The 23,749-nt window shown below is 38.3% G+C and overlaps 1 protein-coding gene across 4 annotated transcripts in view; it reads left to right on the top strand.

Moving 5' to 3' along the window:
- The first annotated feature begins 6,157 nt into the window (after nucleotides 1-6,157).
- Nucleotides 6,158-23,749, top strand: part of OSBPL3 (oxysterol binding protein like 3) — a 76,936-nt gene continuing 59,344 nt past the window's right edge. For all 4 annotated transcript variants that reach the window (XM_026066802.1, XM_026066800.1, XM_026066801.1 and 1 more), the window contains exon 1: nucleotides 6,158-6,176. The gene's annotated coding sequence lies outside the window, so the exon portion shown is untranslated. The remainder of the gene's footprint in view (nucleotides 6,177-23,749) is intronic.

The following is a 23,749-nucleotide window of genomic DNA, read 5'->3' as shown; positions in this document are numbered from 1 at the left end:
CAGTTTTGCAGGGGAGGGCAAAATCTTTCCAGTGTTACCAATGCAAGATATCAGATGACCTTTTTCCAATGTCTCTTCTCTCCTGCTAATCTACAGATAAGGATTTACTGGTCAGTCACATAATGCTGTTGCAGCTGTATGCTTCCTTTCCCAGACTAATCCTACATTTGTTCTGGCTGATGCCCACTGTTCTTCCCTCCTTTTGCTTGTGCATTTTATTTTTCCCCCTCTTTCTTAAAAGACATGTGGTGCGTTTCTTCCAACTGCACCTTACACTGTGGTTTTAAATGTGCGGAAGAGGATGCTCAAGACTTCTGCACCTGCAGCTGACAGGCTGCCCCAGCCATATCTGGTTGCCCGTGTCTGAGAAGGGAACAGCTGAACCAGAAAGAGCACTGCAGAGCTCTAGGTCTCTTGCCTCTGATTCACTCCAGTTAGCATACAGTATTAAGAGTGTATTTATCCATAATGTGGATGCATGATACATTTTTAAAACATTCAGCTGTACTAAGTAGGTTCTTCTGACTGGTAGAGATTTAAAACAAAAATGACTTCTGTCAGAATGACAGAAAATATATTAATGCCTTCAGCATTCATCCCTATTTTTTGATGCTATTTATCTGTGTTTTGATCTGTTACTTTGGAAGAAAAAATCTTCATGGCAATGAGCTTGATGATATACTGCTTTAGCTGAACTGGATAAATAAAGTCTGTCTATGCCTGCCTTGACACTAGAAGGCCTTTCTCCCTGTCTTGCTGTTGTGTGTTAGCTCAGCCAGCAGTGGAACGTCCATGCTCTACTGCAGAACAGCGCGTGTCAGGAGGCTCACTTACTTCAAAATTTCTCTTTAAGCAGCAGCAAATAGATGCAGTTCCTCTAGCCTGTTTTATCCAGCCTGGTCTGTGTGTCAGAAATGGTAGGTCAGAGAACAGAAAAAGCAATGGTATGCTAGCTTTGCTCTTTTTCAGTGCAGTAGGCACTTCCTGGCAGACCTCCAGCTGGTGCTCCTACACTACATGCACGGCTYTGTAACAGTGGCAAAGCTAGAGCCTTATCCAGCCCATCTTTGCAGCTCTACTGTGGCATTCAGTAATTCATATGGTTTGAATGCCTGTTTTTCTTGGTTTTTGTTTTTTGGGTTTTTTTTGTTTGTTTTTCAAGTAGCTTTATTTTTCTTTTCCCCACTCAGCAAAGACAGGGATGAAGACGGACAGAACTTAATAAAAATTAAGAGTTTAGCTTAGTCGAAGAAAGAGGATGATGAATGAAATGAGAGAGAAAATAAGTAGAAGGGACAAGCAGGTGATGATTGCAGTGGGATTTTGCAGTCATGGCCTGAGGGAAAGTCAAAAGGGTCTGTCTTTACAGAAGCGTCTTTTTTTTTTTTTTTTAAACTCCCTGAATTGTGCAAGAAGTGGGGACGTTTCAGTTACATGACCTTTAAAATGAAAAAAATTAAGATGAACAGAAATGCTGAATTTGTAGAACATATTTCTAGCTGTCAGCTAAATTTTGTGCCTGAAATCCTGTATCAGCTCAAGGAGGGAAATTGGAACCTGCTGTGTAGAACTTTTAAAGTCTTTGGAAATCGTTATTCAGTGCAAGAAGGCAGAAGAGAACTTGTTCCATGCCATTATCAGGGTGGTGCAGTCTCTGCTGCTAGAGCAGATTTTTGGACCCCTTCATATATGTCATGTTAATGCAGCAGCTGTAGGTAAGGGTCAGGCTGTATGCATGTGCAGAAGGAGACTTGCTCCTCTTTTTCCTCTCCTGTGGTGCTTAGCTTGTGTTACAGGAAGAAGCATGTGGGTACCAGGGCAGGCTGCCTGTGAAGGCAGCATCTTGACTGGATGTGTGAGCAAGATCCAGTGCTGTCTGCTATTAAAGCAAATAAATGGCTTAAGTTTGAAAAGGAGCAGGTATGTGTGCTTCAGTCACTTCCTGTAATTGGAATCAGAGAGGTGGAATAGTAAAGCAAACAGTTTACTAAAAAGAATAGTTCTGAATGAGCATTTGAGACCTTAACTTAATTATCTTAGGGGTTTTCTTCATGTTTCTCTGTGGTGACATGAAACTGTGTATGCCTATGTGCTTTTTCTGACTTGAAGATTTTTCTCTTCTTGAATGTCAGAAAAGCTGAGGGGGAGCTATTAAATTCTTAAAGTTATATTTAGCTCAGAGCAATTAAAGCTAGCACTGTATAATGACATTTGTAACTAGCTTATCCATCATGCAAGCTGTAAGATTTTAATACGTGGTCTCAGACTGGCAGCTTTTGCTCACATGGCCCAAACTCTGAATTTGAAAAGGCATTGTCTATTACTGCAAATTGCTTCTGGCAGTATACTTGCTTTTTACTGTTCCCTGTTATTTTATTCCTAGTTACATTTTCAGCGTAAACCAGCATCATTTTGTGTTGCTTCCCAAAGGGGTGGTGGCACCCTGCCCTCCTGTCTGCAGCTGCTTGGTTTGTCCTTGTCATCTCCCATGTAGTGGCACAAATGTTCATGCAGTACGTAACGGTGTGGCTGAAAATCTGGCTTTTTTCTGGCTTGGTTTTTAACAGGATTGCTATCCTGATTTCGTTCCCCTCTGCAGTCGTGTTGCTACTCGTGTTGATAGGAATTGTGGGCAGGAATGAATGGCTGCGATGAGAAAGGAGAGAACTGGGTGGTTCCTCCTGAACAGCTTTGTCCTGCCTGCTGCAGATTTATACCAACCAGAATTTTATTGCCAGATTATGTCTTAGTTTAGTGTGCTCCTGGTAGACTTTTCCAGAAATACACTTAGAAATGTGTAGTTTCTTTAGAGCTGATACTGTACAAAACAGCTTAATGAATTGTCGTAGAGTTAAAATTGTCAATTATTGTGTATTCTTTCTTCTTGAATGCCAAGTAATTAATGTACTCTGTTCTGCCCTAAATGAGCTTCCCTCTGTGTTGCTAACAGGAGCTATAGTCACCCATTGTCAGATACATTTTTTATTGTTCAATTTATCTTTCTATTCCAATTTATCAGACTTCAGAATTTTTCTAATGTGGAGTTTTGTAAATACGATATCCTGAAGTATTACATGAATGTCTGCTGAAGTCTGCGGTTTTCTTCTTTCACAAGCCCAGGAAAAATGTAGAAAAATTACAGGTCAGTCAATAGAGTGGCAAAGGTTGTTGCAATTAAGCTGATCTTGGTTTCCCTGATGATTTTAGAAAGCATGCCTGTATTGCAAAGTATTCAGAAATGGAAAATCTCAGTCTAAAAACAGGTTTCTACCTGCTGGCCTATTTTATAGACTAGTTGTGGAAAGGACTTACTAAATGTTCATGAGCTGTATCAAGCTATATAGATATTCCTATGACCAGATAAGATGCTACAGATGAGAGCTCAGTAGTGTCCAAGGCATTTTAGGGGTACACATCCCTATGCTCTTAGATCAGACCAGATTAATGCAGCTCAGAGGTTTTGGGAGCAATGAGGAACAGGGGGCCTCTTTCTGATCAATGATTTGGGGGGAAAAATTGCTTTGGGGGGGAGGAGGACTTATGGTGCATGCAAAAATGTGGAAAGATAGTGGAAGAACAAAGGCACCAGTTGGCTTTAAGGAGTGATTGAGGGAGCAGCTGATACAAGCTTCGGCTCCCTGATCTGAGGTACCTTTAGAAACCCCCTTCAAGTTAAAGGCCTGTGCATTTGGCTTGTCCTAGATGGCAGGTAAAAGTGGCATATAATTCACTAATCTGCAGTTGTGAAGACAAGGCAAAACTCATACACAGAAGGCTGCAGAATAATGTGGTAAATTCTAAATACTGTTTTACCTAGCTTTTAGTGAAGTGGAGGCTTTGAAATTAAAATGGTGGAAAGGGCAACTCTCCTTTCCTGTCCCTTGACTTGCAGAGCTGCTGCCTAAGGCCTGACCTTCTGGGCTCTGTTGAAAAGTTCAATTGTTTTTCTTGCTTTTTGCTATAGTGAAGGCATAAATCTTTTCTGAAAGCTATAATGTGTTTTGAAAGTCAGTACAGAGCTGTTGATGGCTTAATGTGGCTAGTGAAGGAGAAGGCTTCTGTATTCTTTAGTATCTGTCACTTCCCTTAAGGTCACTGCTATTTCTATGGCGTATGTAAGATATACCTGATAACAAATATAATTGTCTGTTAACTAACCTATTTCAGATGAAATAATTTTTTCCATTTCTTTTCCTTTGTTCTTGTAAATAATACCAAGAATTAGAGGCACTATTTTTCAGGATTAGGTATTTTTATTTATTTTTGGAGCCTTATCAGGTGGTTCTGTTGCCTTACTAATGAAAAGTTTTTAATGCATAATTAATTGGAAGTTTTAAAGGTAGAATAGCTTTTATTTAATTAATTATTTTATTTATTTATTTATTTTTATTGCTGGGAAAAACGCCAGCCACAAATTTGGGAATGTCTGACTAATAAAATCTTCAAGTTGGTTCATCACTCAAATGTGTTATTATTTCAGCTGTCTCTGCCCACTACAGGCTAAAAATGTCAATGGGCTGTTGTGTTGATAGCTATTTTAGCTCTCTATAAGAGGCAGCATAAAGGAAAAGTTTAAATTAACCTTGATGTATCAATTTTGATATTTCATATTTTCTTCTAGCTCTGCTTTTAAAAACTTCCAACCTTAATAGTTTATTATAAAAATACATAAGTTTATACATTAAATGATCTAGTCCTAAAATTAGATCACAGATGTTTAGATTACAAACCAGCTGGGGGTGGTGACATTTTTGGGAATGTAACAGAAGCAGCAAGGAATTGAGTGTAAACATGAAATTAGGAGTCCTTAAGTGTAGACAGTTGATAGGAGAAGGCAAAAGTATTGCTCAGAACTCAGTGGGTTGAAAACAGGGAAAAGAATTTCCTTCTTCCTTTGAAAATATGCTGATGTCTTAAGAATAATACTAAATGATATGCCAATAAGTAATGTCAATATTTCAGTGAAGGCAGAAGTACTAAATAGTTGTGTTTGTGAAAAGAAGCTGGATTGTCTATTGGCAGCATGTTGAAATAATAACTGAGAGAAAAGTTAAATTATAACTGCTAAAGCTGTATTATTTTTGAAGCTCACATACTGTATACAGTTTTAAATGCAGGGTACAAATAATTTGAAGAAATCTCTGTTGTCTCATGTTAATCTTGAGCAAAGATCAAGAAAGCCTCAGAGCTTGAGAGGAAGTTTAATGATATGTTAGTTTTTATAAACAGTAAATGATGTATAGTACCAAGACACTATTTTGCTTGATGTTGATTACACTTCTGGGAAGATTATTATCAAGCTGATGTGGGAACTGACTTGGTTCAACAGAGATTGAAACCTAATAATCGAAATGAAGGACTGTACAGTGTATGCATGTAGACAGAAGCTAAAATACAGATTCTTTTAAACTCAAATTGAATTCAAGGTACCTAAACCTTGTCATAAGCCCTTTCTGATTGCTAGCGTTCATATTGTACAGAGAAGCCTTACAAGCTGCTAAGACTGCAGAACTGGTTTGTCTGTAGAAAAAGTGCATTTGACTAAATATCAAAAATGCATGTTGGTTGTTTCAAAGTAACAACTGAATAATGGTATAAGCTTGTCAAGGAGAGAGTACCCTCTGGCATCTCTTTCCATGCAGGATTCTTCTTTTTTTTTTTTCTCCTTGTGCTGACAAGATGTTATGGGTGGATTTATTCCACCTAAGTAGAATTACATGTTTGTTGAACAGAATCCTGGATCCTTGAGGCAAGAAAAAATTCTGTTTCAAAATGCATTGCTCTATTAGTGTGTTAGTAAACTAAAACTTAGTTGCTTTATACAGCAGAGGATTGCTAATCTGAACTTCTAATACATATCCTTAGGTTTAGTCCTAAATGCTGTGTTTTAGGGAAATGTTTTAGTTTTAAATAACTGAAAATATTCTACTTTTTTTTTTATAGATTATATTCCCTTCCTCCCTTGTGCTCCCCAGTTATGGAAAGGCAGAATGCAGCAGTCAGTTTTATTTTTAATCTGTGTTATTTTTTTTTGTTTGCTTGTTTGTCTTCAGATCTAGCACCAGACTGGTGTGAGGTTGTCAGGTTTTGCCTGATGGAATTGCTCAGACTTTCACTTCTCTAAGAGGAGATCTGGATTCTCTAGAAACTTGGCACTCGGAGACCACCCACTCACTGTAAGTTAGTCCTAATATCATAGATGTGATGTCCTTTCTATAGGAAAGTAGAAGGTAAATTGATGTGGACCCTCCTTCAGCCTAGAGGGGACATGCTGATGTTGTGTAAGAAGCTTCTTGTTATGAAGACTTGTCACCATCCATGGAGAAGGGAGAGGAGTGTAGTCTAGCTGGCACAGAGAGAGCATTTCTACCTCCTTTTGGGATGATACGTTGTGCTAAGTTATATTGTCTAGAAGTGAAGGATGTAGGAAGGAAATGAACTGGGTGAGCCTGGAGTTGTGGTAATGTAACCTGACATTCTGCTGAGATGAGGGGAGTTGATGGAAATACCTTAACACTGTGTTATTTTGAGAGAGGACTAGGAAAAATACCATTTTGGGGGTTGCACTAGGTTTGGGATCTCTTTAATCTTAGGCTTTGGGATTTCTACAGGTCACCTACCAGGACAGGAAGGGAATCTCCCACCCCAGTGCACAGCGAGGTTCTCTGTGGTTTGTCTCATTCTGAAGTGCTCTCAGTAGGCCTCGGCCAGAGAGGGACTTTGGCAAGGTGAGATGATATGGTACTGGTGGTGGTACTGAAGAGCTGCTTGTTTCTTGGTTGGTGTGTTTTTGCTAGTGTGCTCACTAATTTTGAGATTTAGGATCAGGAAGAAATTCTGTCTCAAATCAGATTGCCAGTCATGGCACTTGTGTATTTTGCCTTCTCTAATAGCGTGTATTCAGAATGCACTCAGTGCTTTTACTTACCAAGTTCTCTTTTGGGGTAGGGGCACTGATAAAGCCCTTGAGATCCCTAGCTAACTTCTTGTGGCGCGTTTTATTTATATTCTTGGCCTTCTTAAACTACTGATATTAACATAGTGATGTAAGGTACGTAGGACAGGATGTTGTAGGCCTTTTCTGCATAAAACTTACGTAGTTGCTTGCAGTAGTGGAAGACTGGATGTTCTGACCTGTGTGGTTCTTGCAGTTCTGTGATTCATATAAAGCTAATGTTTTGAAATATGTGTTAACAGGCTTACATGGATATTTGACCTGTAAAACAGAATGTAACACTGCTGTCTTGCACTAATTCCCCATTATATTTACATCTGTGTTTCTGTAGGCTTACTAACTACATTTAGCTTGAATTGTTTTGGGCTACATTTCTCATAATTTCCATTGTGAGCCTGTGCAGGGTATTGTCAACTGTACATGGCCCAGTAGGACTGACTTAATTTTCTTCTGGAAAGTTGGAAATGAGTCATGAGAACTTAAGTACACAGCAGGCATGTGGGCATGCCAGTGCAGTCGAATCATTGTTAGATGTGGCTGCTGTAAAGGACACTGACATCTGTGTACATTCTCAGCTTCTGCAAATTAGAAGCTGAGAAAGAGTTGGAGGAAGAGGGCAGGGAGTGGAAAGATGTTGCTTGTGCTTAATTTATTTGTATTGGTAGGCACTGCCACAATGGGCTCTCTGGGAGGTGCCCAGTTGCTATAGGGTCACTTTACCTATGCAGATAGAACAGTTTGTTATCAAATACTATTACTAAGTAGATAGGTTATTATGTTGGCATGTTTTATATTTAAATAGCGAAGTAATATTTTACGATTGTCTTGTGATTTGCAAAAAATTTCAGTGTACTTGGCAGAAATGAATACAGCTCTGCCCCACCCCACTGTGCAGCATGTGGCTATCTTATTTACAGAAAGGGTTCCTGAGGAACAGGTATGTTAATGACTTTATAAAAAGTCGCACAGGAAACCTGTGACAAAGCCGGGGTAAATCCTTGCTTTCTTTATATTCTAATCCTTCACTTTCAGGGTAGGAATATTATTCTCCATTGACAGACAGTATTGATAATTGCCAAGAGGAAAGGTGGTAGAATTCCAGGGATACAAAACTAACAGAGTTTGAACAATTATAAAAAGGAAATTCTTCATTGCTTCTCTTTGCAGCCTTCTGCAACAGCTCTATGAAAGCGATTATTTAACTTAGCTATGAAAACTAATATTATTGTTGTTGTAGTGTCATCATGCTGGCGCGCACTCTCAGAATCCATCAACACTTTGTAGCATCCTTATTTTAAGTTATATTAAATCTCATATTAACACGTAGTGTAATTTCACTGAATAGTTCTCTATCCTTTGAATAAGGAAAGAAACAGTATTTGTAATTCAAAGTGAGTTCACCTTATAGTGAAGTCATTTTAAATTCACTTCACAAAGTTGAAAACTGAATCTATGGCAGGTATAGGAGCTGTTTTTGTGTGCTACTGAAGAGCCTTTAGGAGAACTCTTCACTGCTCATTGGAACATAGAGGAAAATACAGTGACGGAAGTAATCCTTACTCCTCAGCCCTTGTAAGGGTTATTTCAGAAACCTTGTGGAACTCCGGTCTATTCCTCCTTTGATATTTTATCTCAGTTTTGGCAAACATAAATTCAAGCTCAGCCCCTTAGTACAAATATTATGTATGTTGATTTGAAAGTTAATTAAATACTTTCACAAGACTTATTCTGCAAGCTGAATATTGACAAATGCTGAGAATATTGGCAACTCGGCAGTATCTGCTGAGTCTTTACTGAAARTGTCTTGTATGAGCAACTCCTGGTACAGAACTATGAATTCTGTACTGGAATATGTCATGCAGTGCTACAGATCCCACAGCATGCTTTTGTCTGAGCTGTGCTCACAAACAAATTTAAACCTTCGGTACGTGCTTCTTCAGAGGAAAATGCTTTTGAGGTCGAATCTTAGTGCGCGTGTACATGTGAGTGTAAAAATAACCAATGTGCACACAACCTTAGCTCATCTTTGTGCACAGGTTCTTATCTATGAGTTTAAATTATTTGTCTTAGACAAATACCAAAGTGTGTGTGTTTTTCATTCTATTCATTTTTTGAATATTTACGCTAACTTGTTCAATAGGTGGTAGCATAGGTGGGTGTTTGTGCAAAAAAAGAAAAGTGGAGAAGGGGAGAAAAAGCAGGTTTGTAAGTTTACTGTCTCACTAGTTGCTGTTGAAACAAATCTAATTTTGTGTTGTTGTTTAAGACTAATGTAAGCTATAGCTGAGCATTACAGGTGACATCTAAGCAAGGGGAGGGGTGAAGGACCAGGATGACTCTATCTCACAAGTGCATAATCACTAATTTTTAGTTTTAGAGAAAGGTTACTATATTAAGAAAAAAAAAATCTTTGCTTTTAAATAAAGACAGTAGCTGATTAGACAGAGGGACTCTGAAACAACTGGACTGCTGATTTGGTATGATCCCCAATTAATGTAATTTTTAGAATTTGGTGTGTCAGTAGTGTCGTGTCTTCACCTACATAAACTCTAACAAGTTGTTTATGTCTCTACCAGGTGAAGAGTAAAAATAATAATATATCAGACACATCAGAGGACAGAAGATTTGTCCCTTTTCCAGGGTGGCCTTAGAAATTTATTTTTGAAGAGCAACTGTTGTATAGATTCAGGGCCTCTGGCTTTTCAGCTGTGCAACAGCAAAGTTAAAAGTAACTGCATGAGAGAGGAAGAGAAGGTTGCAGTTTTTGGTGGACCCTTTTGGTAGTGTGGCAATGACGCAAACACTGTGTTGTGAGGGTGGGGGGTTGAATCTCTGCTCCTGTCACATATGTTACAGTAGATGAAGTATGGTTTTGGCCTCTAGTGACGCCTTTGTTCTTTCCCTGACTCCTAGTTTAAATACCTCATACTCCCTTTTTCTTTTGGGAAAAGGTCATAGCCTCATTTTAATTCAGAAGGAAAGTTCATGTAGATCTTGTAGGTATTTGAAGAAGAAATGAAAATTGCATTGCTCTTTTGGGTTTGAAAAAACTTCCCACGCTAATCAGAAAAATACTGTGGTTACTAAAGTGGGTACTTTTCAAGAAAAAATAAAGATTATGTTAAACACTGAGTAAAATGCTAACAGTGTGTATATATATATATTTTTTAAGCCATTGTGTAAAGTTCACAGTCAGTGTGCTTCTGTAGTAACATGTTTTAAACTTGTTTTAATGTCACGTCTTAGTTCAAGCATGTAATCTGTTGTAGATTTTTTTTGTTGCACATTTTATCAAACCATAAATGAGAGATGAAAAGAGGTCAAACCTGACCAAAGATAATTATCAGTAGTGATTAATAAACACAAATGCTTTTGTGGAAGTATAATATGTTTGCAGTATTTGTTTAATGAGTTTATTAAACGTGTTGACTATGCAAGCATAAAATCAAATTTACGTCTGCTGTGGAGACCTGTGCTTTTCTGGTTATGAAAGCATAGCAGGAGCTTTTGAGAAGAAAAATGCATTCTCCCATCGGCCAAAGTTATGGTAAGAGAACGTTAAGATTCTGGCAGGAAACCAGGCTGGATCTTAGCTGGTGGGGAGTAAAGCGTGCTGGCTGGTGACTTTGCTGGCCCAACAGCATGCATCAGAGCAATAAAAAAGTGCTGTGTGGGGCGCGCGCTCCCCGTGTGCAGGGTGAAGCCCCGGGAGCGTTCGCAGCAGCCGAAGCTGGTGCTGTGTGGGGCAGGGAGAGGCAGGGAGGCCAGTTAAAGGAGGGCCAGCTTGCTCCGAGGTTGCAACGTGCAAATCTCTTGGGAGGGAGAATGACCTGGTGTGAAGGGTCCTCTCCTAAATTAACTGGAGACTAAAGAGCAAGTGTTTGGGGCTGGCAAGAGCGTATGAAGAGTTGTGTACACGGACATATGCAGAGGTGGGTGTATATATATTAAAATGTATATAACAGTGCTCAGGGTTTATTTACATATCATTTTGCACTTGCCTTTGAAGTCTGTGACTGCTGTTTCAGATCTGAAACAGGATTTGTAAACCCAAAAGCTTGTCTCTCTCTTCTAACTGCAAACCTTGGTTCCCCCCCATGTCCTTGTACCACCAACTCTGCAGTGGTAGTTCTGCTGTATTTTTGGAGGATGGCAGATGATTACGGAAAAAGGGCTTGATCTGAGAGTACATTTCATATGTTGTATTACTTTAAAAAGTATTAAAAAACTTTGTTTTTTCTCCTCCTCCTACCTCACCCCTGTTATGTCCAGGCATATGTTTATCCCCTGGAATTTTCTACTCCAGTATTTAGTATCTGCACAATTTGTCAACTGTTCACAAGTGTGTTTGCAAGTAGTGGTTTACTTTAAATAGTAGGAATCTCAGATTTTCAGAAAAATCAAGGAAATAGAAATTTTTACTCTATTAAAAAGTTAACATTAAATGATTAATGAAAAGGGTGATACTAAGCACATTGCCTTTCTGTTGTGCTGCCAGTTGTTTTGAATTGTTTTTGAAATGCTTACAAGCTGTCACAAGTGCTACAAACTGAAATAGATTTTAATTTTTGTGGGCTCTTATATTAGCGAAAAAGTAGATGTCAGCTGCATTAATAATCAGGACATAAAATAATGCTGACTGTGTTTACAGTGAAAAAACTTAATGTTTCTAATTGAGAGGATGTCAATAGACTCCTGTATTACTAGTAAGAATAAGAAGGACTTGGAAAAAGTGCAGTGTCCATTTATATGCAGTTCTAGCTCAAAGGTTGGTGGGGCAACAAATCTTTGCCTCTTAAAAATTGAAATTGTTTGCTAAAGAAGTTTTCAACATTAAATGACCTGCCATTCCCTACCTGCTGATTTTGCTGTTGTTCAGCTGGACAAAATGATCTAAACACTGTTTGAGAGAAAGATATTCCCAAAGACAGATTGGTTTATAGTTTTACCTATAATATCTTTCAGCTTCTGTTGGCCAGCTGCTTTTGAGAAAAAACATTTAATTTGGGAAAAGTGGAAAAAAAAATCCTTCATTTAGCCCAGACTTTGGGACCCTTAAGAAAGCTGTAGATTAGCCACTGGCTGGAGGGAGACTTGCTGCATAAATGCTGAAATGTTCAGTGGAGATTTCCATTTGTCATGAGGGTAGTGTGAATTTGCAAATTTTCTGTGCCTGTAGATGATTGTCATAGCTAGTAAACTTCTAACTAAATTTAGGACGTTTCAAGGAAATGGGGATGCAAAAATACAGACAAAGGAGTCTGTAACAGTATTGTTGTTCTCTACCACATAGAGGAAACATGCTAGGTATCTCTATGCTCATGTAAATTAAGGTGGTACTGGAAAACTACAGAAGCGGCCATTAATCGAGAAGAAAAACGTTTCTTTAGTTGGTTTTAATCTTTATTTTTGCTTTCTTTTATGAAGATAACAAAAGATTGAGCCTTGTTAAAAGAATGGCTTGTAAATGGATACTTTGTACTAGAATTAACTTAGTTTAATTAAAAAACAAAAGTAATTTTATAGACAGCTATACACATTTGCTGATTTAATGAATAACTCATATAGTGGAGCAGTTTAATTCAGGTTTGTACTTTTCTAACTTTTTATTACTCTAGGAACGTTGACTAAAATAATCTGCATATGATCCATGGCAAGTTGCATTTGCATCGAAATTGGTTAAAATGCAGAAACAAAAAGAATGAAAAGAATGTGCAACACGCATAGAATTATTGAACCAGAAATGTGTTGTGCTGGTTTGTTTCTGGTTGTCCTTCAGAAATGTAGAAGTGTAGATCTCGTCCTCTTGCACAATTTGTTGGTGTTACTTTGTTCATTTATTAGGTGAAGAAATAGCAGTTTTTCAGTTCCTATTTGCATTCCCCATTTTGAATGAGCAATATACAACGATTAAGGGTAGGCAACAGAAAGTGCCTAGAGAAGATGCTGTTATATAAAAGTTCAGGTTAGCTTTCCAGAGCACACTGATTCCAAGTGGTAGATCAGTAGCTCTTCCTAATCCCATGGTTAGCATACTTTTAAAACCTTACTGTTAAGCATATTGCTTTTTTGTTTTAAATCATTTTAAGGCTATAGTCAGGCAGTGTAATCATAATTTCAGAAATAAAATTTTAAGGTTAAAAAACATTTTGAATAGCATCTGTAAATTTCACAAGATTATTTTTCTTAATCTTTCAAGTTGTCCATAATGATCCAAGTTTAAGTATTTCTAATGCTATCTCGTGGGGTGACAGAATCTATTTGTTTTTTGAGAAACAGAGAACATAAGGGCCTTCATTTCTGTTATGTTAATAGGAAAGACTACAGGTCTAAAATATGCAACAGCTCTAACTGCCATGGTCTAAATAACAGTGAGACAGTTCTTTGTTTCCAATAATACATTTTAATAGGAATAACTAACAAAGACTTTTAAATCAAAGCTCATTAAACCCAAGATTTCTAATCTGGTACTGATGTAGTTTGAAAGAGCACTAATGGATACAGCAGTTCACTCATCATCCTTAAGTAAACATAAATAAATGGAAATGTAGGTTAAGAGGTGAATTTCTTCTGTAGCAGACCAATGAGGATGAAAAATTTATTGTTGTACATGTCATGTCTTTGCCTTATAACCAGCTATAAAAGTGTGCGTGTCTGAAATGAAGAGTGAACTCTTTGGATTTCTTTTAAAACAGTCTTTGACACACTTTTTTATTTTTATTTCACCCATTGTCATTGGGGGATGTATTGAAAATAAGAGAAGGGAGGGTAGCAGCGGTGAGGGAAGACTCTGGTTGTCTGTCTAATAAAAATTAACTGAAATGGTAAAATCCCCACTTATCTTAGCTTTCTGCAGTAGAGGCTCTATTATGGAAGTAGACTGTGTTGGATGCTTCCCCGAAAACACTTTGGATATATCAAATTTGGAAACAAGGATTCTGTCTTCACTGGTTCAAATTCTGCTTGGGGTGTAGCTGGAGAGTGGGGAAATTCACTTGCCTGTGTTCAAAGTCATCCCACACCTGGAAATTCCAAATCTTTTGAAATGTTACTTAAATCTTCTTCCCTTATGCCATCATTCATGCTTTATATAAGACACTGAATTTGGAAGAATACTTGAGCTATTGGGCCAAACTGTGGTTTGTGTCACCTGTAAAATTTTAGTGTGTAGTTTGCTTGTTTGTTTTTCAGTGCCAAACAATTTTCAAGGAAATATTGAAGAAAACACTAGTAAGAGTTGGTGCTAGCTAGGTAACAGCCATTAAGGACACGAGTCACTAGCACTCCTTCCCCCCACCTACTTGGCAGTTGTAGTCTCCTGAGACTTCTCTCTACCCTGTATTTGCAAGCTTCTTAGTGAAAGAATGCTGGTGAAAAGGTGCAGAGCTGCCACCAGGCATGGACTACTCCATGGAGTGTTTCTATAACTGTCTCTGGCATTGCCTAATAGCAGATGCTACAGAGGAAATTGCATCAGTCCTTACCCTGAGTAGTTATAAAATATCTGCCCTTTTGTCGGCAACTTTCTAATCTTCATCAGATAAAGGGCAATTTATGGTCTGGTGTGGAAAAAGCCTGTCTTTCAAAAAAATTTTTCTGAACTTTTAGAAATTGCACTTCCTATTCTAGTAAGTGCATACAAGTAAGTGCATACCTTGCTGGATGGCACACATGAAACTAAACAAATTTTTTTTATAGGGACTGGATTTGAATATATTTGGGGTAAATTAATTGGTTTTGAAGGGCAGTGATATATTACTTGTATTGGCAACTATTTTCATCTCCTAATATGGCAGGATAACTTGAAAAAAAATGCTCAATTAAAAAAAAAAATCCCATATAAGAAAGCAATGACTGTAAGGAGCTGAACAGCTCTTACTTAAAAGTTGGCACTTGAAATGAAAGGAAAGACAAACCAGTCAATGAAGTAGCTTCACACTGACTCATTAAGTCACACTTGATCGTGAAGTTGAGATGTCTTGTTGAAGGCACTTGCTATAAGAAACTCAGTTTTTCATTTGAAGTCATTCTCTTCCAGCCCCCAGAGAAATGCCTGCAAATTCTCACTGGTTCTGACTGCTCTAAAGTATGATTTCTCTCTGGAATTATATTTCAGCTGAAAGATTTTTGGACGTTGTGACAGAAGTATTTGTCAAAAGAAGAAACACATAACATTCCTAAATACTGAGCATCTTTCAATGCACAAAAATAGTATCACTAAAATGAGTCATGTTTTAGTGAAAGTGGATGTGTTGGTAGGAAAGTAGCAGTACACATCAATGGTAGTCATCTGTGCAAGGTGGTGGGAGGTGTGGAGGGCTGCATGGGAGAAAGGTGTAAAGGGCACTAACTGGAGGCTTAGAGAAATACAGGGAATGAAAGAAAAAAAATGAGTGGTAAGAGTGATAAGTTTCTTACAACTTTATATTCATGCACTTAAAATCAGGTACCCTTCTTTGTATAAAAGATAAACTGACAGCATCTTTTAAAGCAGAAGTAGCAGAACATTTTCAAATCATGAACCGATTTCAGATTTTTGTAAGATATAAACAGGCCAAAATCTTATTTCTAAGACTTTTTCACTTTATTCCTGTCAATGTCTTGCCTTTTTTATATTTTTAAAAAAGCAAGCTTAAACTTTTTAACCCCCCTAATAAGGCTGCAATGCAGCTCAGAGTAAATGACTATTCTAGTTTGCCTTTTTTTCCTAAAGTCCTAATGGAGGAGGATATAAATGCCGTGGAGGAGTGATGTTGGTTGAAGCACATGTTACTTGGTGTGATTCTGTTTAGACAGCTTTGAATATTTTGGAATTTGTTAGCATCTTCAAACTCAATTCATGACTAGCAGCACAACATCTGAGGAATTTTTGTGAATGCTTTGAAGTGGGACCTTTGAACTGGTGGCTGTAACCTGATAGTGGGTTGCAAGGGGTAAGGAGCACAACATTTCACCTGGACACCTGGCCGCATCGGGGATGAAACTTCTGCTCCAGTTGTACAATTGGACTTCATTTATGAGGAGATCAACTTTTTTTTTTTTAATTACATAAACATGCATCACTATAAATTATAGCCCAGAATTGTGGTCTCGGCATGCTGGGCATGATGTATGCATTTAAAGACAAAGGCTGTGCTATTGAAAAACTAAATCTGCTCATTAAAAAGACTTAATTTTAAAAGGATTAACAGCACTTGAATCAATAGATAGCAGCACTGTACACCTATATGTAGTAAATATGTATATAAATTTGCATATAATTTGTATAGGTACTGGAAATTAAACAGCTTTATGACCAGCATAAATTGCAGTTTTGCCATGGAAGATGCTGTTGCAGCAAAATTTCTTAGCCTGATAAATGGAATATAGCTGTTAAGGTGTATTCTGATAAAGAGGAAGGATGAGTTCAGCCTGAGTCTCCCAGGTGTAGATGGTGTACTGACAGATCTGCAAGTACAGGGGCCAGCTATGAAAGCACAAGTGATGCAGGTGTTCAGTGACATATCCAGATCTGCTTGGACTCTGCAGTGACTCAGAGCTAGTTGGCTTCTACCTCAGCATCCAAATAATCTCTTCCGAGTGGCCCGTATAATCTAATGGACAGTGACCTTTAATTGTCCTTAGGCCTCAGCATCAGGCCTCAACTGCCACAATTATTAGTCAGTAAAATTCCTGTCACTAAGCTGAGAACAGATAGCTTTGGGATCTAACAAATGTCCTCAGCAAGGTCTTTGCTTAGTGTTTAGCTGCTGTGAAACAGAATAAGTGTTATAAAATGCAGGGTAAGGAGAAAGTACTTTCCGTTATAAAGAATATTTTATTTTTGTCACAAAAGAAGTACTAATATTACTGCATTTACTTGTATTGCAGAATACTTTGAAATGATTATGCAAATCAGCATTGCTGATTTTTCTATTAATAGTGGTGAACAAGTCCTCTTCTGTTTGTTACACACAAGGTCAAATAGAAGGCCATTTGTTCAGTGGTTTTGGACAAACGGTGGCAACCTAATCTGAGCTGTTTGCTTTCTGATGGTTTACTTAATTTGCTGCCTCTGAAATATCTTGCTTCTGTGCATGTGGACACGAAGGCTGATTATTCTAAGTGGATGTTGCTCAAGTAACCTCTCACTGCTTGCTCAGCTGAGGAAAAATCAGGCCTGCAGCATCCCTAGAATTGGTTCAGAATATAAAAAGCCAGTGGTTGATTATACACATAATGTTAATTGTTGTTCCGCTCTGTGCGGACATAACTAATGTGTGACTTAATTTAGGTATATTAGCTGAGGATCATTACATTCATATAGAAAGAAATGCATTTGTTGCATTACTTCGCTGTGCTTAACTCATAACACCCAGCTTGACAGTTCCTGCGCTCGTTGGTGAGTTTGCCAGCCTCTTAAACTTGCTGTATGAGGTGGTAAAGCTGCTGGTTTTAACTACCTCACACTCTTCCATATCTTGGCCTAGCTCTAGAAAAGTATTCCAGACACTGGGAATGGGGCAAGGGGGAAGCTGGAGAGAGGAGATGGAGCTGTGAATGTACAAACTAGAAGTAGCAGATGTGAATTCTATTCAAGCTTCTTTGAGTCCCCAGGCAAAATTAAGAAGTCGGATCTCTCTGCACAAGGAATCACAAGCAATGCGCTGCAGCGTTTACGGGAAGCTGCAATTACCCTGAAGCACTGTATACTGGAACTGGACAAGCGGCCTGCAAGAGCAGATGACGGGCTCTTCAGAATCAGTTGCTGGACACCATAGAGAATAAAGGCAACTTTACATCCAACATTTGGGAGCGATACTGAATTTATGAATAGGTTGGTGATGGACAAGAATTTGTGTGTTTGGAAATTCTATCGCTTCTGGTGCAAGCAAAATATAAAGTGTGAAAGTTAATGCAGATTTGGGCCAGTCTAAATGAACTGTATTTCAGGGTGGATGTTTTGGGAAGGGTGATGTGGCCAGTTTTCATTGGATGCTGCTCAGATGTGACTCCCATGTTTCATTTTCAAAACTTTTGTTCAAAAACATAATAGTGCCAAAAGGAGAGAAATGTAAGGAGAGAGATCAGAATCTTTTTCGTTCTGCTTGTTGAATGACTTTTTTTTTCTACTTGGCAGAAATATAAATTATTTGGATTTTGATGTGTGGGCTTCCCAAACGAACTGGCCTACTATTCTGGCAGTGTTTTAATTCCATTTATTAAAATGATGGTGTAGAATACTGCACCAGATGTTCAAGAAATGTCTCGTGCTGTACTCTGCATGACTTGCCTTTGGTCACCCTTTTGAAAGGAGTGATACCTGTTCAGCATGATCAGTGATCTACTTCTAAACTCTCTAGGTGATGTAAATGATGTTGGAGTGTTAAAGGAGATCATGCCTGTTTTGTCACTGTATCTGTTTTATTCTCTGGTTTGGTCACTGACTTGAAGCAATTGCCGCCTTCTCTGTTCATTCTCTAATTAGTATTGTAAACTCACTCGAGCGAGCATCCTTTCAATCATCTTACTCTTCAAACAATGTGGGAGTAGTTTCAACAAGAACTATTTATGCTTCTCCAGATCAGTGCAAGTTTTCTAACCTGGAAGATCATCGTAACTAGGGACATCAGGGGACTGGTTCTTCAGTCAAAGTAGAAACTGTACGTCGCTCTAATTTTCTGTCCATATATACAAGCTTTCAGGCTCTTGTTAGGCAATCAGATTATGTGGTACCTTTTSCACCATCTTTGTTTCCAACCCCCAAATGCCTCTCATAGAAATTTTATCCATAAAGAATTTACTACATAAAAAGCCCCCTCTTCTACCCCAGGAAAGCCTTTAAGCCTTTCCAAAAGGAATTTTTGCAGCAGTCTTTAATACTGCAAGTGGAGAAGTGAAATTTCTTTAGACTACCTTGCTTTTCTTCCCCAGATAATGAAGAACAGTCAGGCCAGTTAGCATGTCTGAGGATGAGGGTCTGAAGTCAGACCTGTGGGACTCCAGGCTTCCCCCCCGCCTCCCCCTGCCACCTTGCTTGTGGCAGGACAGACAGTTGATGACTTTTCTTATTTTTCAGTGCAGAAAGGAAGACTACAGAACTGCAGAAGCTGTTTTATGTTACTTCTCCAAACGTAATCCTTTCAGCTGCCATCAGTCACTCCAAGATTTATCTTTGCAGCATTCCATGTAAATCCTTGTCATTTTGGAATAACAAAAGTAAAAGATCCAGACATCTCTGACATATTTTATGACATGCTCCCCAGAACAGTATAGCATAATGCTTAGGAGAAGAGAACACTGGAATTTGAGTTCTATTAACTTTGGTTACCATTCATAGTAATTTTATTTTTCAAATTCCTTCTCCAGCTCTTCACTTTCTGCAGGTGTTTATTTCTTCCACCTTTTCGCAATGAAACGCATAAAACAAAATAATGAAATTCTGTTCTGAGAGTTGTGTTTAACTCTGTGTGGCACAGATGTATTTCTTTCTAGAAAAAAAAATAGTGCTGCTGGTATGAAAACACTTTAATCTTTGCACAATTGGAGTTTTGTGGCCAAGACTAAATGAAAACTCTTTATGCAGAGTTTCAAACTTCAGCAGCCTTTGAAAATACAATGTTATGTTGAAAATAGAATTTTATGTTGTAGGATTTGTAAAGGTGTTTTCCTCCTTATGCATTCTCTATTTTACAGGTAAAAATGGTGTAACTGGATGGGGTTTTTCTGTCTTGAAAGCGTTGCTTGCTGGCAAATAAAAATCATAGAAAATGTCATTGAAGATGAATATTAAGAAAATAGTAAAGGAAAGGAAAAAATATGCAGGTCTACTAAGGTAATGGAAACACAATTGGCATATATTTATTACTTCAAACAGAGTTTTATCCAAAAAAAAAAAAAAGCTTTTCACTCTTTCCTCAAAGAAATTACTACTCTTTTGTTTGTTCTCCTTTTCAGAAATTCAAGTGCACTATGTGAAAAATTATGGGAAATATCTTGTTAGGTATGCCAGGTTACACCTGATGCTGCACTACTCATAATTAACCACAGGTTCAATGTATGTTTGTTACAAGCTCTGATGGTCTAGAAAAGCCTGTCCCATACACAAGCATTTTGGAAACAAACACACAAAAATGATGGGAAGAGTAGAGAGATAGGAGTGGAACAACAACAATGGTGGCACTCTTTAATATTAAAAGTTTAAGGGAAATCTACATCAGTTCAGTTTATTGCTTTTTTTTATAATCTGTAATTAAAATCCAGGTTGTTTGTTTGTAGTTCAAGTATAACCAACCACAAAAATGCTATGAAGCAACAAAGATACTAGACTGCATATATTATAAAAGTCTTCACATTGTTGTTGGCTGTTTCTATAGCCTGCTTGCAGTGACTGGAACTGAAGTAAAAAAATGAGTTGTGTTCATTAGGAGTAATAAACCTGAGTTGTTAAGTTGTAGCGCGCTCTCACTGATCTCAATTCAAGTTTTCTTGTAAATTCTTCATTCTTCCATGTTGCTGAGGCATCCTAATTAAAACCTCCAGTCTTTAAATCTCTTAAAAATGCTTGAGAACAGGAGTGTAACTGCAGCTTATTTAATCAAGTGGGAGTTCTTTTGTTTTTTAATTAAGCTCATGATAGCCAGTAGCTTGCACTAACATGAATATAAATGTAAGATTAGGAACAGAGTATCTCCTTTCAGATCTGTCTGGATCAGTTGAAAATAATACCACTTCCGCTTTCTCATTGCTATCCACAAGCTGGTGATTACCATCCCTGCATTTTGGCCTGCAGAGCAAAATACTTGATACCATCCACTGTGACAGCTGACTCTACACTTAACTGAGTTACGGAGGGCTCCTGTGATTTTTGGAAAAACTGTTTTTCAGTGAAGGGATAGTAACAAATTGCTTGGGAGCAAGAATACCTTAAAGCTTGAGCTGTAACCTGTCAGTGAAGGCGACACTGAGCTACTGCTGAAAGCCACAGACATTCTCAGCAGATTTGTACTATGAGCTTTATTGCTGGAGGGATGCCATATTTTACATTGGGATGCCATCCTGTTTTTGAATTGTATAAACAAGCTTAGTCCATTAAAACTCTATACATCTTCCTTGTTCTGGATTGCCCATAATAATGTTAAATTATTCATCAGTTCTTAATAGAAGCTTTCCTTTTTTGCCAGTCTCCTAACTTGCTTTTAGATTTTGGTCCACTGTAGCTATGTGCTGGTAGGACAAGAGTTGATGTGAAAGCACACTCTGAAATGGACCTTTTGTTCTTTTTGAGCACACTTGCCACTTCCATGGCTTCATGTTCACTTTTCTTTCTTTTGTCAAGGTCAAAAAGGTCAAAAATTCTCTTACCAGTTCAGTCTGCGTAAAGTTACCTCTAAGGTAACCCTAGCTCTGGATTCAGGTCCTCCGCTAGCATTTCGGAACTGGGCGGCTTGTTTTGTTTTTCTGTCTTTTGAGGTGGGGAGAGGATCTCTTTTTATGGCCTTTTTCCTGTTTAATAGCTACCCTGTTAATCTAGTCAGAGACCCTAATCTCTAGCCTGCATCTTGTCTTGCTAACCCAGCTGTTGTGATTGATTCTTCCCCCTGATGTGACTATATGTTACGTGACTTGTATCATTTCATATGCCTCATCTAATCCAGAAGTGAGAAACATCCCTATTCCCTTCATCAGCCGTTGCTCTGGCCTTTGTGTTGTGGCTGTCCCAATTTACCTTATAGCCTTTTTGTCATAGTCTTCTTGAAGGAGCTGATTTCTGTGCAGTTTCTCTCAAGTGCTCCTCTTGGCTCCAAAAGCTGATATTTCAAATGTCAACACTGGACGGATCTTTAAATCATTGTGTGTGTATGTACACACGTGTCAGTTCTACTGTTTTTCATCATTTTTTGGCAAAGCACTGCATGTAATCATTCTAATTTATGAACCATTTTCCTACATCTTATGTCTCTCTGCTTCTAGGTCTCTTTCAGTTCATGTTTATCCTCTGCCTTGAGGATAATGTTGCTAATGGAAAAATCTGATCTGTGGAACCTCTTTCCTGTTTCCCCTTGTCAAGGTGTTCATTACAGTCATAAATATGAATGGATTTAGGACTACTTGTGATACAGATGCATCTTCCAAGAGAATGGTTCACTCCATCTGCAGGTGCTTCTCACTGTTCTTGTTGCCTGCATACATGTCCATGACTTGTGTTCCCAGCAGAATAGATAGTTGCAGGCATCGTCCTGTCTGTCCTCAAGAAGCTCCAGCCTGAGCCTTCTCAAATGTCCTTTTATTTCTTCTCATCCTGCTCTTGTAATGCTTGGCTTCAAAATACTGCCTCTCTACTTCAGCTTTCTGTCCTAAACCTAATTTTTCCACACTTACTTGATTCCATGGGTGCTCCAGGAATACTTAGCATAAATCATTGTGAAATAAATAGTAACTTAACTATTAAGGCAAGTGCTCTAGCCCAATAAATTTGATAAATATTCTATAAAAAAGCATGCAGAAACTTAAAAGATACAGAATTAACAAAACCCATATTTTAATACATTACTCCCCCCAAAAGGGATTCTTAGCCATCCTGTAAGGGGCAATGAGTGTGACTTTCCTTTTAAAAATTCAAGTTTCAAAGACACATCTACTTTAAACTGCATGTTTTTCCCTAGACAAAGAAGGAGGTTTCACCAGTAGGAGTCAATACTTCAGATAAAATTAAGCTCTAGATGTGTCCTGAAAATAGTTACTAGGCACTTCTCTTAACCTTCATTGAGGCTTAAGTGAGTCTATTGGACTTGGATACTTACCTCAATTAAGCATTTACTTAAACATAGTTTTACAATTATTGAGTTGTAGAAAATGGAGTGGAAAGGGAAGTTACAGAACTCACCTACTCCATCCTTCTGCTTCTAGGCAAGGTTGATTATATTGCTGACAGTTGTTTCAAGGTTTCTGAAGATCAGGATAGATGATGGAGGTTCTACCATCTTCTTAGGCAATCACTTCAGCACTTAACTAAACTTATCTTTATTAGAGACCTGAAAAGTAATCGTACTCCCCCTCTTCCCCCCCCCCCCAAAGTATTATTTTTTGCTGGAGGACTGAACTAATGTAGCTGAGCTCTCACAAGGGGCAGATGGTGGGATCTTAGGGTGCTGCTGGGGCAGCAGCATGCAGTTAGGTCACCTTTCGCTGATGATAAGCCTCTGTTTTCCTTTATGCTAATGAAACCCCAATCTTGTGATCTGCCTTTCAGGGTCTTGTTTGTTACTCCTCTCTAATTCTCAGAGTTAGGTCTCTTTTTAGAGCCAAATTGTACTTGAAACATGGCAACCAAAGTGAGGTATAGTATTTTAACTGAGGCTTTACCAATGTGAGTGAGTGCAGGATTATATCATGAATTCTGTTGGCGTTACTCTGGTATTGCATGGCCCTGTTAATATTTGTTTTTTCGGCAGCAGCATGACATTTTGACTCTTAGTCATGTTGGGATCTGTTATGAACCTGAGACTTTTTCCTAAGTCTGTTCCATTCAGCTCTCCCACTTAGTCTTCCTCAGTTTTCCTCTAGTCTATCCTGTATTTATGCAGATCGCCGTTACAAAGTGTGGAGTCTTTTGCTTGTCCTGCAGTTCAGTAAAAATGTTTGTCATGATTTCAGTATGCGAAGAATCCATCAGGAATCTGTGCGAAGTACACTATTTGAGTTTGTATTACTCATATTTTCCGTAACTTCACACAAAAATAGAATGGATGGAATGAATCTGTTACCTGCCTGTTGGTCCCTCTGATAGGGGGGTGGTTGTGTGTGTGTGGGGGG

Source organism: Apteryx rowi, unplaced genomic scaffold (assembly GCF_003343035.1).
Source record: "Apteryx rowi isolate R43461 unplaced genomic scaffold, aptRow1 scaffold_248, whole genome shotgun sequence".
Lineage (NCBI taxonomy): Eukaryota > Metazoa > Chordata > Aves > Apterygiformes > Apterygidae > Apteryx > Apteryx rowi.
Note: the sequence above shows the minus strand (reverse complement) of the source record. Positions and strands in the feature narration are given on the sequence as shown.